At 50.2% G+C, this 14,992-nt stretch overlaps 1 pseudogene; it reads right to left on the reverse strand.

Moving 5' to 3' along the window:
- Window positions 1-795: 795 nt before the first annotated feature.
- LOC141167234 (uncharacterized) overlaps window positions 796-14,992 on the reverse strand; it is a 91,970-nt pseudogene continuing 77,773 nt past the window's right edge.

Here is a 14,992-nt window from a genome sequence, read left to right on the forward strand (position 1 = left end):
ACATCTGCATCTCTGGCTGCTATGGGCATTAAAGGGGACAAACTTATGGTGTGGCACCCATTCTCCCCTGACCTCAACCCCATTGAGAACCTCTGGAGCATCATCAAAAGGAGTGTCTATGATGTCGGGAGGCAGTTCACATCTAAGCAACAGCTCTGGGAGGGTATTCTGTCCTCATGCAAAACAATTAAAGCAGAAACCATCCAAAACCTGACAAATTCAATGGACGAGAGAGTTCAGAAGCTCCTTTCGAACAAGCGGTCCTATGTACAAATGTAACATCACCTAGAATAAAGTTTTGAGTTGAAAACTGTTTGATTTCAGTTTGTAATAACCTGCTAATGCTTATAATTTCAAAAATGACCATTTTTTGTTCTTTATTAAAATGAAAAGGTTGAAAACTCTGCTGTGCATAATAATTTGGAACATGCATTTTGAGTGCAGTTTGAGTTTTTTATTTTTTTAAAAATATACTGTTATCATAGGCAATTTGTACAAAAACCTTTCAATTGTACTCTAATAGCTATTTGACTGGAAAATTACAATGACTGCAATTCATATAGGTAATTTGGGAAAATCTGAGAAAATATTATTTGCATAATAATTTGGAACACAGTGTAAAGCCTTTTTGGTAGTTAAAATGATATGAAGACCACAATTACATTGTTAAACATTTATTTTACAAAAAAATATAAACTCCATTTCTGAAAAACAAGAACCAAATGTAAGCCTTGAACATTCCAGTCCTGAAGCATTCCGTCATGTGCTTTAGGTCTTCTGTCAAGTCTATCTCGTCTATACAGGCTGCGCACCACCAACACAACAGTTTTGCCAGGGCACGGCACCTTCTTGACTTATGAAATAGTCAGTGAAGTTTTCTTGAACACGCACACCTGTAGTGTTGGGACCTCCAGGACCCCAGTTGATTGGTGCATCAAAAGGCTGGTACAGTGTCTCAACATTTACTTCAGGACTGTTGTCCTAAACATAGTTGTGAAAAACACAGCAAGCTTTGATGACAGAATCAACTGTGGCAATATCTAACTGGATGGCTGTGTTCAAGATCCTCCACTGACTTACCATGATACCAAAGGTGCATTCCACGATTCTTTGTGCCTGGCTCAGTCAAAAGTTAAAAATCCTCTTCTGGGCATTCAGTCCCCTTCGTGGGTATGGGCACAGCAGGTTTGGCATCAGGGGGAAAGCCTCATCTGATACCATCACAAAAGGGACTGGATGCGTGGTCCCTGGAAGAGGTTGAGGGCTGAGAGCATAGTGCCATCTTGAAGAATTTGCAGTCCGATCTGTGAAGTTCTCAACACCCGGGAGTCCCCTGTTCAGCCATAGGCACCAACATCGATGGCCACAAACTTGTAATGTGCGTCAGCCACTGCCATCAGGACCACAGAAAAATACTTCTTACAATTGTAGAAGACATATCCTGATCGCGGTGGCTGAATCACTCTCACGTGTTTTCCAACAACAGCACCTATGTAGTTTGGGAAGTCTGAAAGCCTGCTGCAACCTGAAGCCAAGTCTCCTCGGTTGAGGAAGGCATCACAAAGGGCTGCAAATTCTACAAGATAACGCTGCATGTGCTTCGAACAATTTGAGAAATGGTGGATTTTCCAAATCTAAATTGAAGATGCAGTGATGCATAACTCTCTCCTGTGGCCAAAAATCTGAAAGAAACAATAAAAAAAAAAAAAAAATTCAAATAACATATAACTTGTGACTGTTAGCAGAGGACAGGTGGTGTTAGTGCGGCCTATCGTTGAAAAACGTGCAATGGAGCACTGCTGACATCACCTGACCCTGAACGCTGCAGACAGTCACCGGGTGCATTGTATCAGTGTCTACGATAAACAAAAAAGAGAACTATTTTACCACAAGGTGATGAGCAGCCTTTCCTCAGCCGAGATCTCCTGCCTCATGACGGTATCTTCCAAAGTCAAATGTCGACGTAGAATTTGTAACAAATTGTCAAATGCATTTATGGAAAGCCAGCAAAATGAAAAAAATTTCTCTGGATATCTGCAAAAAAAAATCTAATTAAATAAAGGAACAAAATTCACAATGCATCCAAACAAAGGTCAAGAAACAAACCTGCGCAAGTCGGGGTACAGAGTACTAAAGTGTCCCTTTTCAACCTGTTCCTGAAGTATGGGGTGAATCCAGTAGTGGCATCTGCGGCGCGCTTGTTGTTGCTTTAAAAAAAAACAAAAAATGGTCAAAACTAATATATTTTAAAAAAGACATGTGTACTTGACGCGCCCCCAGGGCCGTGGGGTACTCGGCAGCCGGGCCTCTGTGGATGCCGGTGGGGAATATCATGGTGGCTGGCCCGGTCCGTGGCCCAGGGCGGTCAACAAAAGGGGAATTCTATATAGGGGATTTGGGAAAGTTCGTGACGTCACCTGTGGAATGCGGCTAAAGGGGAGCCGCCGCTGCGGAGCAGTCCTCTGGAGCTGGTGTTATGGCAGCAGGGATGGTGTGGCTCTCCACAGATAGAGCAAGCTCCAGGGCAGTGTAGATAGATGATGGCTGCGATGGGCGGTGTAGTGTAGGGGGGAAAGATGGAGCAGACGAAATAATGGACAGAGGCGGTGTGGTGCAGTAATGCGAGTCTTTACTCACAGTTCTTTAGTTCCTCAGGGTGCACTGTCAGCTTACAGCCTCCCGCGTCGCGCTGCGTTCACCAGGCAGGGGTTCAGCTCTTCCTCAGGCAGATTAGGAGCACCTGACAGAACCCCACTTTTCCGTGTTCCTAACCAGACCATCTTCACACTGGGTCTTTCTCTCTCCTGCCCTGCGCTGCCCACTCTCAATCCTGCTCGGGTGCTCTGAAGTCCCTCCTGTATGTCGGAGTTCACAGACCTGCTTGACCCTCATGGGGATTAGAATGCGGCTTACGATCCCTCTGTCTTCTGGCAGATTCGGGGCGTACGGGTGCCTTCCTGCACTCGCCGTACCCCCTAGGATCCCTTCTTAGAACGGAGCCTACTCCCTGCTCCCCTACTGGGCCCCTGTCACTAGGCCCCTGGTTGTGGAGGAGAGCTCCTAGTGAGACTCTGCTCCCGGACTGTTCTTCTGAACTGTTCCGAGCTGTTCTTCTGAACTGCTCTCCTCTACTCAACTGCCACCCTAATATGGCTTCCCTATTTATAATACTACTACTATAGTGCTCCCCCTAAGTACTTCCTCCACCCACACCCATTACTGGTTCCCCCTACCTCTGGGTTCCCCCCAATCCAGCCAGGGACAGGGCTCAGCAGCTGCGCTCTGCATGTTGCCCCTCCAGCCGGCCTGGAGCAGTGTATTGCTGGATGCAGGTGTAGGGGTTCCGAGCAGCACTCCCTCCTTACCTGAGAGAAGAGAGACACCACACCTCTGGGTGAGGTGCAGTACCTCTGTGGCGACTGAACCCTCAGGGGCGCCACATACTTAACCCCTTTACAATCTATGACGTATAGGTATGTCATAGGAGGATTACCCCTCTTTGTTGCGGTGTCCGGCACTGAGCACAACCATATTCAGGCACATGTTAGCTGATCTGATCAGCAGTCATGAGACCCATCGCGACCAACCCACGGCTGTTAGGCCTCTTTCACACGTCAGAATCTCCAGTACGCATGGTGACCGTTTCCACAGATACTGGAGATATTTACACACGCAGATCCATTCAAATCTATGGGTCTGCGCTAGTGATGAGCGAGTACCGTAATATTCTTAATCGCTATACTCGTAACGAGTACTTTGTAATAATTGCGTATTCGTTCCGAATAGCGAGTACAATGTAAGTCAATGGGAAATGCGAGTAATTTTCTGCTGGGCCCTACAAAAGGGATCTGGGGGCCTGAGGAAAAGGCTGAAATGGATGGGAAAGTGATGAAACAGAATGGGAAGAGCGTGGAGAATGTGCCTGCATGCATTTCTGACTCACATATGGTTTCAGGGAATAAGTTTGTCACAGTATTACGCCACTTTTACAGACACACAAGAACAACTACCAAACCTTACCTAAATTGCATTTAAAAGGCCAAAAAGGTAAAGAAACAGTTTTTCCTGCATAACAACTTGTATATAAGGCTAAATAAACCAGAGAAACTAAAAACATATCCCTTTTAGCCTTTGTTCACACATACTGTTGTGGCATTTTTACAATCGCCTTTTTACAATTGGGAGTGCCCTGACTTATACATTTTGCAGGTCTCTCTGTCATACATCATTTTTAGTTCGCTATTCCCCAGCACTTTACAAGCACAGCTAGAACGTACCAGTAGGTATGAGGCCTCAGGTGGCTCTGTAACATGAGTTTTGGAGGGACTGCTGTTACTTAGACATTTGGGCGGTCCCTCCATCATTGACACTCAGATAGTAGAATACATATTCCATAGCAGTTTACAATGTGCCCATTGTAGCGTTGGGCTTGACCCTCCTCCTCCTCCACCACCATGTGATACTGCGGCCCTAAATTCAAATGTTTAGAGGGTCTGCAGTAGGCAGGAAAGCTGAGTTTTGTGAGAGCCCTCGTGTGTCCCTGTAACATACATTTTGAAGTGCCCTCCTCGAGAAATTTTGGAGGTGTCTCTTGTGTACATTTGAGAGTGCCCTCACTTATTCATATTGTAGGGCCCTCACTATTATTTAACTCGTTTAAGGGCAGAGACTACAGAGAAAATGGCCAAGAGACATGGAGTACTAGAAGGTAGCAGTGAATGCGGCCTACGATCCTCAGGTATGGCCGAACTCTGTGAACCGGAGAAATAAAGCTGCACTAGTCAACTGGATGACGAGCTCAAATATACCACTTGTGCCAGTCAATGGACAAAGGATATATGGTGCCCCCCCCTCCAGGATTGGTTGGAGAAGCTTCTCCAAATGGCTTAGAGATTTTGATTGTCAATATACCCCAGATTATACAGCAAGAGAAGATTTCTTGATACTGTACTACTTGGTCCAGTACAGAATGTGCATCATATTTCCAAAAATTACTCCTGGGGCTGGGGGCTGTGTCATAGGTGCAGGAAGATTCCATGACAAGGGCCTCCCTTGACAAACATTATCTACGATTGAGTACTGTAGTAGTTGTGGCCCTCAATGCAAGTTTTCAGAGGGCCATCAGTCGGTCATCAACAGTCAGTGTAAATTTCTATTGATTATGTATCCCCTATCTCAGTCACAATGTGGCACAACCTGTGACAAGGGCCCCCAATGACAAATATTGGTTTGGTATGACTACTGTACATTCCAGATTTGTCCACTGCACAATGTGCATAGGGCTTGAGAAAATTAGCCCTATGGGCTGAGTCATGGTTGACGCAGGAAGCTGTGGCACCCTGCTACCACAGGTACCACAGGACCCAAAAGGGTGCATGGATGGACTTCTCCACAAGAAGCCCTCACTACATTACAAACACCTCCACCCTTCCACCTCATACCACCAGAGGGAACCCTGTTAGGGATATATATATCTGGAGGGTGGAGTTAGGCAGTCAGTCTGAGAGACAGTGTGCTGGCACTTAGACCAGTGAAGAAGCAGCACGTGAGCTGCTGTGTACTGAGGGCCCCGAGTGTGGCCGGAGGCAAAGAGGAGAAAGGAGTTAAGGGGGCAAAGGAGCATCACAGGCTCATCCCAGAATACAAACCGGACACTGGGTCCACGCCTACAGGGTCCTCTACACCCAGTAGGGATTACCGGCATACCAGGAGAATTACAGATCCCTGGTCGACCTGAAGCTAAACCCTTTACAGGACCAGGAAACACGAAGGCCCCAGCGTCCAGGGATAATGGTTGCCAGAGAAAGGTCCTACTACCAAGCGACAGGTGAGAGAACAACACAACACAGAAGCTAGGCCCAGTTGCAGGCTGGCCAGGAGCTTAGAGAGAGGGAGAAATGGACCAGGAGGCCTTATACCCACTCACTGGTGAGAGTCCAGAAGTGCACCCTTCCTACCGAGTACCCTGGACCGTACCTGACATCTGCACCAGTAAAGGTACTGAAGTGAATCTCCTGTCTCTGTCAGTTACTCCTGCTGCGCCATCTCTTCTGCACTACAACGCCCAGCATCACCATATGCACCTACACTGCCCTGGGGCTGTGCTCTGCCTGTGGAGAGCCGCACCAACCCAGCTGCCCTAACACCTGCCCCGGAGGTCTGCAGCAGCGCTGGTATCCGTTACCAGAAACCACAGGTGGTGTCAAGAGAAAAAAACTGTTACCGACCAAAAACCCCTTTTTCAAGAGAGACCCCACAGTACGGGCCCGAGAGCCGACTGCCTTGACATCCTAAACAAGGTTAAAGGCCCGGGTACAGAGTAACCCCAGTACCTCCCTGGGCGAGACACTCTCTCTTTCTGGCTTCACGAACAGGATTCCGTGCCCATTGCCACCGGCTACTGTGTGCCGTAATTGAACTGTGTTTCAACTGTGGTGAACATCGCCGCCATTACCGCGTCGCCGCGTGGGAAGAAGAGGGGCGTAACCGCGGGAACCAGAGAGGTGTGACTGTTGGTAGCGCGTAAAGCCCAGGCCCCGCCTCGCTCCTCGACGCCGAACCAGGAAGCGTCAGTTCCTGGAAGGAGACCGTCATCAAGCGCACGCTCTGGCGTCAGCCGCGAGGGAAACGTAAGGTCCTGGAAAGAGACCGTCGCCTGCGGAGCTGCGGCCTACCCGATCAAAAGTAAAGAAGGTAGGCTACGGTTCACTAGGGGGGCGCAACCATGGCCGATGACCAGCAAAATGCCGGAGCACCGGTTAACGCTCCTGATGCTCAACTCACGCCCGGTGCTGCTCAGGCCAGAGCAGCCGCCCCACCAGCAGGGGTCGCGATTCCAGTCATGCCCATGGCCCTGCCGTAAATCCCTGGAGCAAAATGGCTTCCCCAGTATGATGGCAAACCAGACACCCTGTCTGGATTCAGGAGAAAGATATGCGGTGTATTGGACATGTATTCAATGACTGGTAAACAGGGAGCCGCTGTTGTGCTGGGACAACTGACTGCTGCCGCCGAGCGGGAAGTTGAAACCTGGCCAGTCACAGACCAGGAATCAGTATCTATCATATTTAAGACTGCAAACTGTCTTTGAAAACCGCACTGAGACAGATCTTCAGATGAGGTTCTACCACTGTACCCAGAAACCTGAGGACAGCATCCGGGACTATGCCTGATGTTTACAAGAGGCACTGCGGGCCCTGAAACAGGCTAGTCCGGCCAGCATACATGATGAGAACAAAATGCTGATCGAGCAATTTATCCGGGGGTTGAGGTCCCAGGAGGAGAGCAGAACCGTACGGTGGTGGGCCTTAGATCATCCAAATGCCACCTTTGACGCCCTGAAGACATGGTTATTAAGGGTCTGCAGTCCCTGGAACCATCAGATACTGCTATCCAACGTTACCATGGTGGGGCCACCCCGGTGCCCGCAGCAACCATTGCTCCTTCATTAATGGCTGAAACAAAGGTGCAAGCAGTGCCCCCTAGCGAGCTGGACAGCCTGCGCTCTGAAGTGCGTCAGCTAAGTAAAATCCCGACCACTGTCCTGAGCGCCCTGCAGCTACAGGCGGAGCCCGAGCCGGAGGGAAGGATCGTACTTGCCGACAGTCCTGAGGATGTCCCCTGGAAGAGGAGAAGAAGGAGGACAACGCCACCCCGTGGGAGGACCAACGGCCAACGTCGCCCTCCAAGAGAATTCGTCTGCTACCGTTGCCACAAGGCAGGCCATACCACCCGGACCTGTCCTTTAAACGGGCAAACCCTGGTGCCGAGGGCCGACACCCAGGAGTAGACCAACCAGGCCCATCAAGCTGGTACCACCGGTTTGTAGGAGGAAGGCCTTTCCTGTCCATCGTGCTGGATGGAATAGCAACACCTGCACTACTGGACACCGGGTCACAGGTAACCATCATACCTGACATCCTCTACAAAAGGTACTGGTCCCTAGATGAACTCCATTCGCCAGCCCCAAATCTCTCTGTGTATGCATCCAATGGCCTTCCTCTTAACCTAGTAGGGGTTAAGGACGTGACAGTGAAGGTGGGGAGAGCGGAACTAAAGGACCAAGGGCTGATTGTAGTGGAGTCTAACCCTGGAGATACAGACTTGTATATGATATTTGATACAAATGTAGTTGGTAACTGTTTGGGAGAAGTGTTGTTCTTACTCCAACAGATGGCTGACACTGCTAAACCAGGGCAGAGGAAGGTGCTACAGAAGGAAATTCGAGCCCTCCTGTACCAGCAGCAGGTAAAACTAACAGGTGGTGAGATTGGTAATGTACGGGTGACAGACCCGATACCCATTGTGATTCCCCCAATGAGTGAAATGCTGATTTGGTGTAGGGCAGCAATAGGTCTCAAGGGACGGAACTACCAGGCGGTAGTGGAGCCCACTAGCTCAGAACACAGACCTACACTCCTAACTGCTAGAGGGGTAGTTGATGTACCCAATGGAAGGGTACCTGTACATCTCCTAAATTGTGGGGAGGAGGAAGTTAAATTGCCACGATACGCCGCTGTTGCCAGACTGTATACTGTGAATAATGATGCCATACACACAGTGGAATCCTTGACCCCACTGGATACAGTGGAGGACAATGACTCCGAAGTTCAGCTGGAGGAATGGTGTCAACAGCTCCATGTTGGGACTGACGCCACTCCTGTCCATCAAAAACACGGTGTCTACAGGGTGGTTCAGGAATATGAACAAGTGTTTAGTAAACACCCACTTGATTTTGGAAGGGTTAAAGGGGTACTACACCACATACCCACAGGTAACCATCCACCCATTAAGGAGCGTTACAGACCCATACCACCAGCACATTACCAAAAAGCCAAGGAAATGTTGCATGACATGAAAAAGGCAGGGGTAGTAAGGGATAGCTAAAGCCCCTGGGCAGCTCCCCTGGTCCTGGTCTGAAAGAAGGACGGAAGCATGAGGATGTGTGTAGATTATAGACAAATTAATCGAATAACACATAAAGATGCATACCCTTTGCCCCGTATAGAGGAATACCTGGCTGCACTAAAATCTGCCAATTACTTATCCACATTGGATCTCACTAGTGGGTACTGGCAAGTCTCTGTTGCTGAGGAAGACCGGGAGAAGACAGCCTTCACCACCCCGATGGGATTATGCGAGTTCAACAGTATGCCGTTTGGGCTCTGCAATGCCCCCCGGGACGTTCCAGAGGCTGATGGAGTGTTGCTTAGGACACCAGAACTTTGAGACAGTGCTCCTGTACCTGGAAGACGTTATCGTGTACTCGAGGACATATGAAGACCATCTAAAGCAGAGGTCCCCAACCGCCGGTCCGCGGACCAGGACCGGGCCGTTGGGGTTTTTCAGCCGGTCCGCGGGGAGAGGGGGCCCCTCCAGCCTCCAGCAGGGCCGCCATCAGGGCATGACTGCCCTGACTCCAGTATGGGGCCCGGCCGGTAGGAGCCCCCTCGGAGCCCCCCTCTTGTGCGTCTCTCTCCTCATGGGGCCCCCGGCCGCATGCTAAGCGCCGGGTCCGGGACATCTTAGCGCTGCGCTGCTGCGGCAGCACCTTCATGATTCCGTTGACTTCCGGCCATGTGACGGCGCCGTCACATGGCCGGAAGTCAGGAGAACCTGGTGTCAGCGATTTGGACGAGCGCCAGGATTCTGCAGGGATCGCATGGGGGTAAGTATAACAAGTTTTATTTTTTTTTAAATACAATTAACTATGAGTGGGGGGAATGGGAGATGCACATGGGGGGAGGGGAGAGATGAGAGATGCACATGGGGGAGGGGAGAGATGAGAGATCCACATGGGGGGGAGGGGAGAGATGAGAGATGCACATGGGGGAGGGGAGAGATGAGAGATCCACATGGGGGGGAGGGGAGAGATGAGAGATGCACATGGGGGAGGGGAGAGATGAGAGATCCACATGGGGGAGGGGAGAGATGAGAGATGCACATGGGGGGAGGGGAGAGATGAGAGATGCACATGGGGGGAGGGGAGAGATGAGAGATGCACATGGGAGGGAGGGGAGAGATGAGAGATGCACGGGGGGGTGAGAGATGCACGGGGGGGTGAGAGATGCATGGGGGGGATGAGAGATGCACGGGGGGTGGATGAGAGATGCACGGGGGGGTGAGAGATGCACGGGGGGGATGAGAGATGCACGGGGGGTGGATGAGAGATGCACGGGGGGGTGAGAGATGCACGGGGGGGATGAGAGATGCACGGAGGGGATGAGAGATGCACGGAGGGGGATGAGAGATGCACGGGGGTGAGCTGCACATGGGGGGGTGAGAGATGCACATGGGGGGGTTATGTTTACATAACTTTGTTGCCTTATGAAGGGCGGGGGGGGCCCCCAAAAATTTCTTGCACAGGGGCCCACTACAGTCTGTGTCCGCCCCTGGGATGAAGTAAATGCAGCTGAACAGCAGCTGTCAGGACAGCTGCCCTGTCCTGCTGCAGGGCGTGATGGGGCCTCAGTGATGCGGCTCCTGGCACAGCACATTATGTGGGGCTCCTGGCATAGCTCCTGGCGGGGACCTGGTCTACACTATATGATAAGTATGCACTAAACTCCAAATCCCTCCATTACCCCGCCCCCATATGACCAAAGCCCCGCCCACCCCACCCCCTCCTTGCTGGGCCATGGAAAAATGATCTTGCTTCAAGCCGGTCCCTGGTGCAAAAAAGGTTGGGGACCACTGATCTAAAGCACCTGGCGGAGGAATTTGAAGCATTGTCCCGGTATGGGATGAAACTAAAACCTTCATAGTGCCACCTGCTCAAACAGAAGGTTCAGTACCTGGGACACGTAGTCAGTAGTGTTGAGCGAGTATGTTCTATTAACCCTTTCACCGAGTACGCTCAGGCTGAGCTCCGAGTATTTATAGCTGCTTGGTGATGTGTTTGAATCGCTCCCGTGTGCATTATTTGCGACTGTTTGACAGTTTTATTACATGTGAGGAATGTCTAATTCTTACACATTCCTCACATGTAATAAAACTGTCAAACAGTTGCAAATCATGCACACGGGAGCGATTCAACCATATCACCGAGCAGCTATAAATACTTGAAGCTCGGCCTGAGCATACTCGGACAGAACATACTCGCTCAACCCTAGTAGTCAGCTCAGAGGGAGCAGCACCAGACCCAGGGAAGGTCACTGCCATCCAGAAGTGGCCTGAACCGAGAAACATCAAGAAGTACGTCAGTTTCTGGGACTGGTTGGGTACTACAGGAGGTTCATTAAGGACTATACGAAAAAGGCAGCACCTTTACAAGACCTCCTGGTAGGACAGTCCAAAAGAGGTAAAAATCCCCCATTCCAGTGGGGTAAGGAACTGGCTGAATCCTTTGCAGTAATGAAGGAAGTCCTAACTGGTGAAGAAATCCTGGCTTACCCTGACTACAGCCAGCCTTTCCTGTTGTACACCGACGCCAGCAACGAGGGACTGGGAGCTGTGTTGTCCCAGAAGCAAAACGGCAGAGAAAAGGTAATTGCCTATGCCAGTAGGAAGCTTCGCCCTACTGAGAGGAACCCGGAGAATTACAGTTCCTTCAAGCTGGAGCTCCTGGCCTTTGTCTGGGCTATCACTGAAAGATTCAAGCATTACCTAGCCTCAACTAAATCCACAGCTTTTACTGACAATAACCCCTTGACACACCTGGAGACAGCCAGGTTGGGAGCCATGGAACAGCGTTGGGTGGCTAGGTTGTCGAATTATCAGTTCACAATCAAGTACCGGGCAGGTCACAAGAACACCAATGCTGATGCCCTGTCAAGAATTCCCCACCAGTCGGACACCGAGGATGAAGTGGATAACCTAAAAGAAATTGAATTACCTGCTTTCCACAGAAGCGGAATGGTCCACGAGCAACACGCCTCCAGAAGTCGTCATGGTAAGACGCTAAATCCTTTACCTCATCACAGTTGGAAGGAGACCCAGGACAGTGACCCGGTTGTCAGCCTCATCAAAGGACTGATAACTCAAGAAGGTTCTCACCTGGAGAAGGATGCTCCTCCACAAGCCAAACACCTGTGGAATGAGAGAAGCCGGCTGTTCATCTACAGAGAGAAGCTGTGCAGAAGGTATGTCAACCCCAAGACCCATGAAATGGTGTGGCAGATTGATGTACCCAGGACGGATATCCAGATGGTGTTAGAAGCCTACCACGACCAAGCAGGTCACTTTGGCTGGAAGAAGCTGGAAACCCTGCTGAAAGACCGGTTCTATTGGGTTGGAATGCGGAGTTCCATAGAAAGGTGGTGCCGGAATTGTGGACCCTGTAGCCTCAGAAGGAAAGACTACGGCAGCCAGAAAGCACCCTTGCAGTCTATCAAAATAACAGAACCCCTGGAGATTGTCGCTCTGGATCACGTCAAGCTGTCACCCAGCAGATCAGGCTACTCCTATGCCCTGACCATGGTGGATCACTATTCCTGGTTCCTGGTGGTAGCCCCTGTCAAGGATCTGACAGCAGAAACTGCAGCAAGAACGTTCCAAGCCTACTTCGGCAGACCCCATGGGTACCCGGACAAGGTGCTAACAGATCAAGGCACTGCTTTTGAAGCTGAGCTATTCAAGGAATTCTGTCACCTGTATGGATGCAAGAAGATCCGGACTATGCCATATCATCCGCAAACCAACGGTATGTGCGAGAAAATGAATAACATCGTCATAGATCTGTTAAAAACCCTGCCTTTGGAAGAGAGGAACCAGTGTCCAGAAAAGCTACCTGACCTAGTGGACCTGTATAACCACATACGCGTAAGTTCTACAAATTGTACCCCAGCGTACCTTATGAGAGCAAGACCTGGAAAATTGCCCATGGACCTGGAGCTCGGAGTGGTAGAACCTACTGCAGATATGTCGACTGAAGACTGGGACACAAATCGACAAGAGCAGTACAGGAAAGTACAGACCTGTGTTGAAGACCGCCTAAACAGAGTAAGGGAAAGGCAAGAAGAACAGTACAATAAACATGCACAAGCAGAACCCTTGGCACCTGGAGAAATAGTGCTCAACTGGAAAAGAAGAGGTCACAAGCTCGATGACCAGTGGGAAAGAGAGCCCTATACCATGTTAAACTCCAGATTTGACAACAGTAAAACCTGCCCGATCAGTAAGGATGGAGGTAAGACGACCACAACAGTCTCAAGAGACCACTTGAAATTGTGCCCAGGTCTACTGAAGACACCGGAGGAAGAAGCACCTCTTGTAATTCCAGAGAAACCCGAGGAAGATGTACTTCATACAGTTCTAGGAGACTTCCCTGCGGACTGGCCTCAACTTGATGGAGCAGTTATCATACCAGTGATACACTTCTATCAGCAACCAGAAGAACCTCCACCATCAGTAGAACCTGTAAGCGCCCTAGAAGAACCTGCTCAGGAACAGGAAGAGTCCCCAGTAAGAGGAGGATCACCAACTGAAGCAGAGCCTGAAGGCCCAGTAATCAGTGTACTTGCCAGTCCCATAGAGAGATTGAGGCAGTTCTATGACTTACCTACACGTAGACCTGAAAGGTTAGCGGATAGTGTATGCACAAACACCAGTACCACCCCAGTGCTGCGAAGATCCACACGCAGCTCACAAGGCCAAATCCCTTCCAGGTTTAGGGATTAAAATACAAAATGCCTAAAGTATAAATAGTTACCCAGTTGGGTATTACCTACTGTTATTTATGTGTATGAACTGCAAATAATATGTGTGCATTTAGTTACCCGTGAGGGTATAAAGACTTGTAGGCTGAGGACTGTGAGCAGCCAAAAACTGTCCCTGTAAAAAGTTGCACTTATTAAAGTGCCCTCTATTGGTTTTATGTCAAAAGACAACAGAACAAAAACCCGTTTGGCATGGCCGACGACGTGGTCCAACACCTGGATCACTTATGCCCTGTAGCCACGCCCAGGGCCTACGTTGAGGGTTTTCAGGCGGGTCCCTCATGTTACCCTTGTTACACCTTCATCAACGAAATGGACACCTGGTGACGGGACTTATTGTAACATTGCTGTTGTAGTTATTATTGTTATTACTATTGTTATTGTTGTTACCTGTTTTAAAAAAAATGCTTCAGTCCAGGAGTACTGAATTGTACTAGGGGGGAATGTGGCACTCCACAAGTGGCCCTCACTGCATTACAAACATCTCCACCCTTCCACCTCATACCACCAGAGGGAGCCCTGTTAGGGATATATATATCTGGAGGGTGGAGTTAGGCAGTCAGTCTGAGAGACAGTGTGCTGGCACTTAGACCAGTGAAGAAGCAGCACGTGAGCTGCTGTGTACTGAGGGCCCCGAGTGTGGCCGGAGGCAAAGAGGAGAAAGGAGTTAAGGGGGCAAAGGAGCATCACAGGCTCACCCCAGAATACAAACCGGACACTGGGTCCGCGCCTACAGGGTCCTCTACACCCAGTAGGGATTACCGGCATACCAGGAGAATTACAGATCCCTGGCGACCTGAAGCTAAACCCTTTGCAGGACTAGGAGCCACGAAGGCCCAAGCGTCCAGGGATAGTGGTTGCCAGAGAAAGGTCCTACTACAAAGCGACAGGTGAGAGAACAGCACAACACAGAAGCTAGGCCCAGTTGCAGGCTGGCCATGAGCTTAGAGAGAGGGAGAAATGGACCAGGAGGCCTTATACCCGCTCACTGGGGAGAGTCCAAAAGTGCACCCTTCCTACCGAGTACCCTGGACCGTACCTGACATCTGCACCAGTAAAGGTACTGAAGTGAATCTCCTGTCTCTGTCAGTTACTCCTGCTGCGCCATCTCTTCTGCACTACAACGCCCAGCATCACCATCTGCACCTACACTGCCCTGGGGCTGTGCTCTGCCTGTGGAGAGCCGCACCAACCCAGCTGCCCTAACACCTGCCCTGGAGGTCTGCAGCAGCGCTGGTATCCATTACCAGAAACCACAGGTGGCTCCTCATCCTCTGCTGAATTACCCTCCCCATCACTGCCAAGCTGGGACCTGTGCAGCAGCGCATCGGCAAAGT

Source organism: Phyllobates terribilis, unplaced genomic scaffold (genome assembly GCF_046119375.1).
Source record: "Phyllobates terribilis strain yellow unplaced genomic scaffold, ASM4611937v1 Scaffold_11__3_contigs__length_659146591, whole genome shotgun sequence".
NCBI lineage: Eukaryota > Metazoa > Chordata > Amphibia > Anura > Dendrobatidae > Phyllobates > Phyllobates terribilis.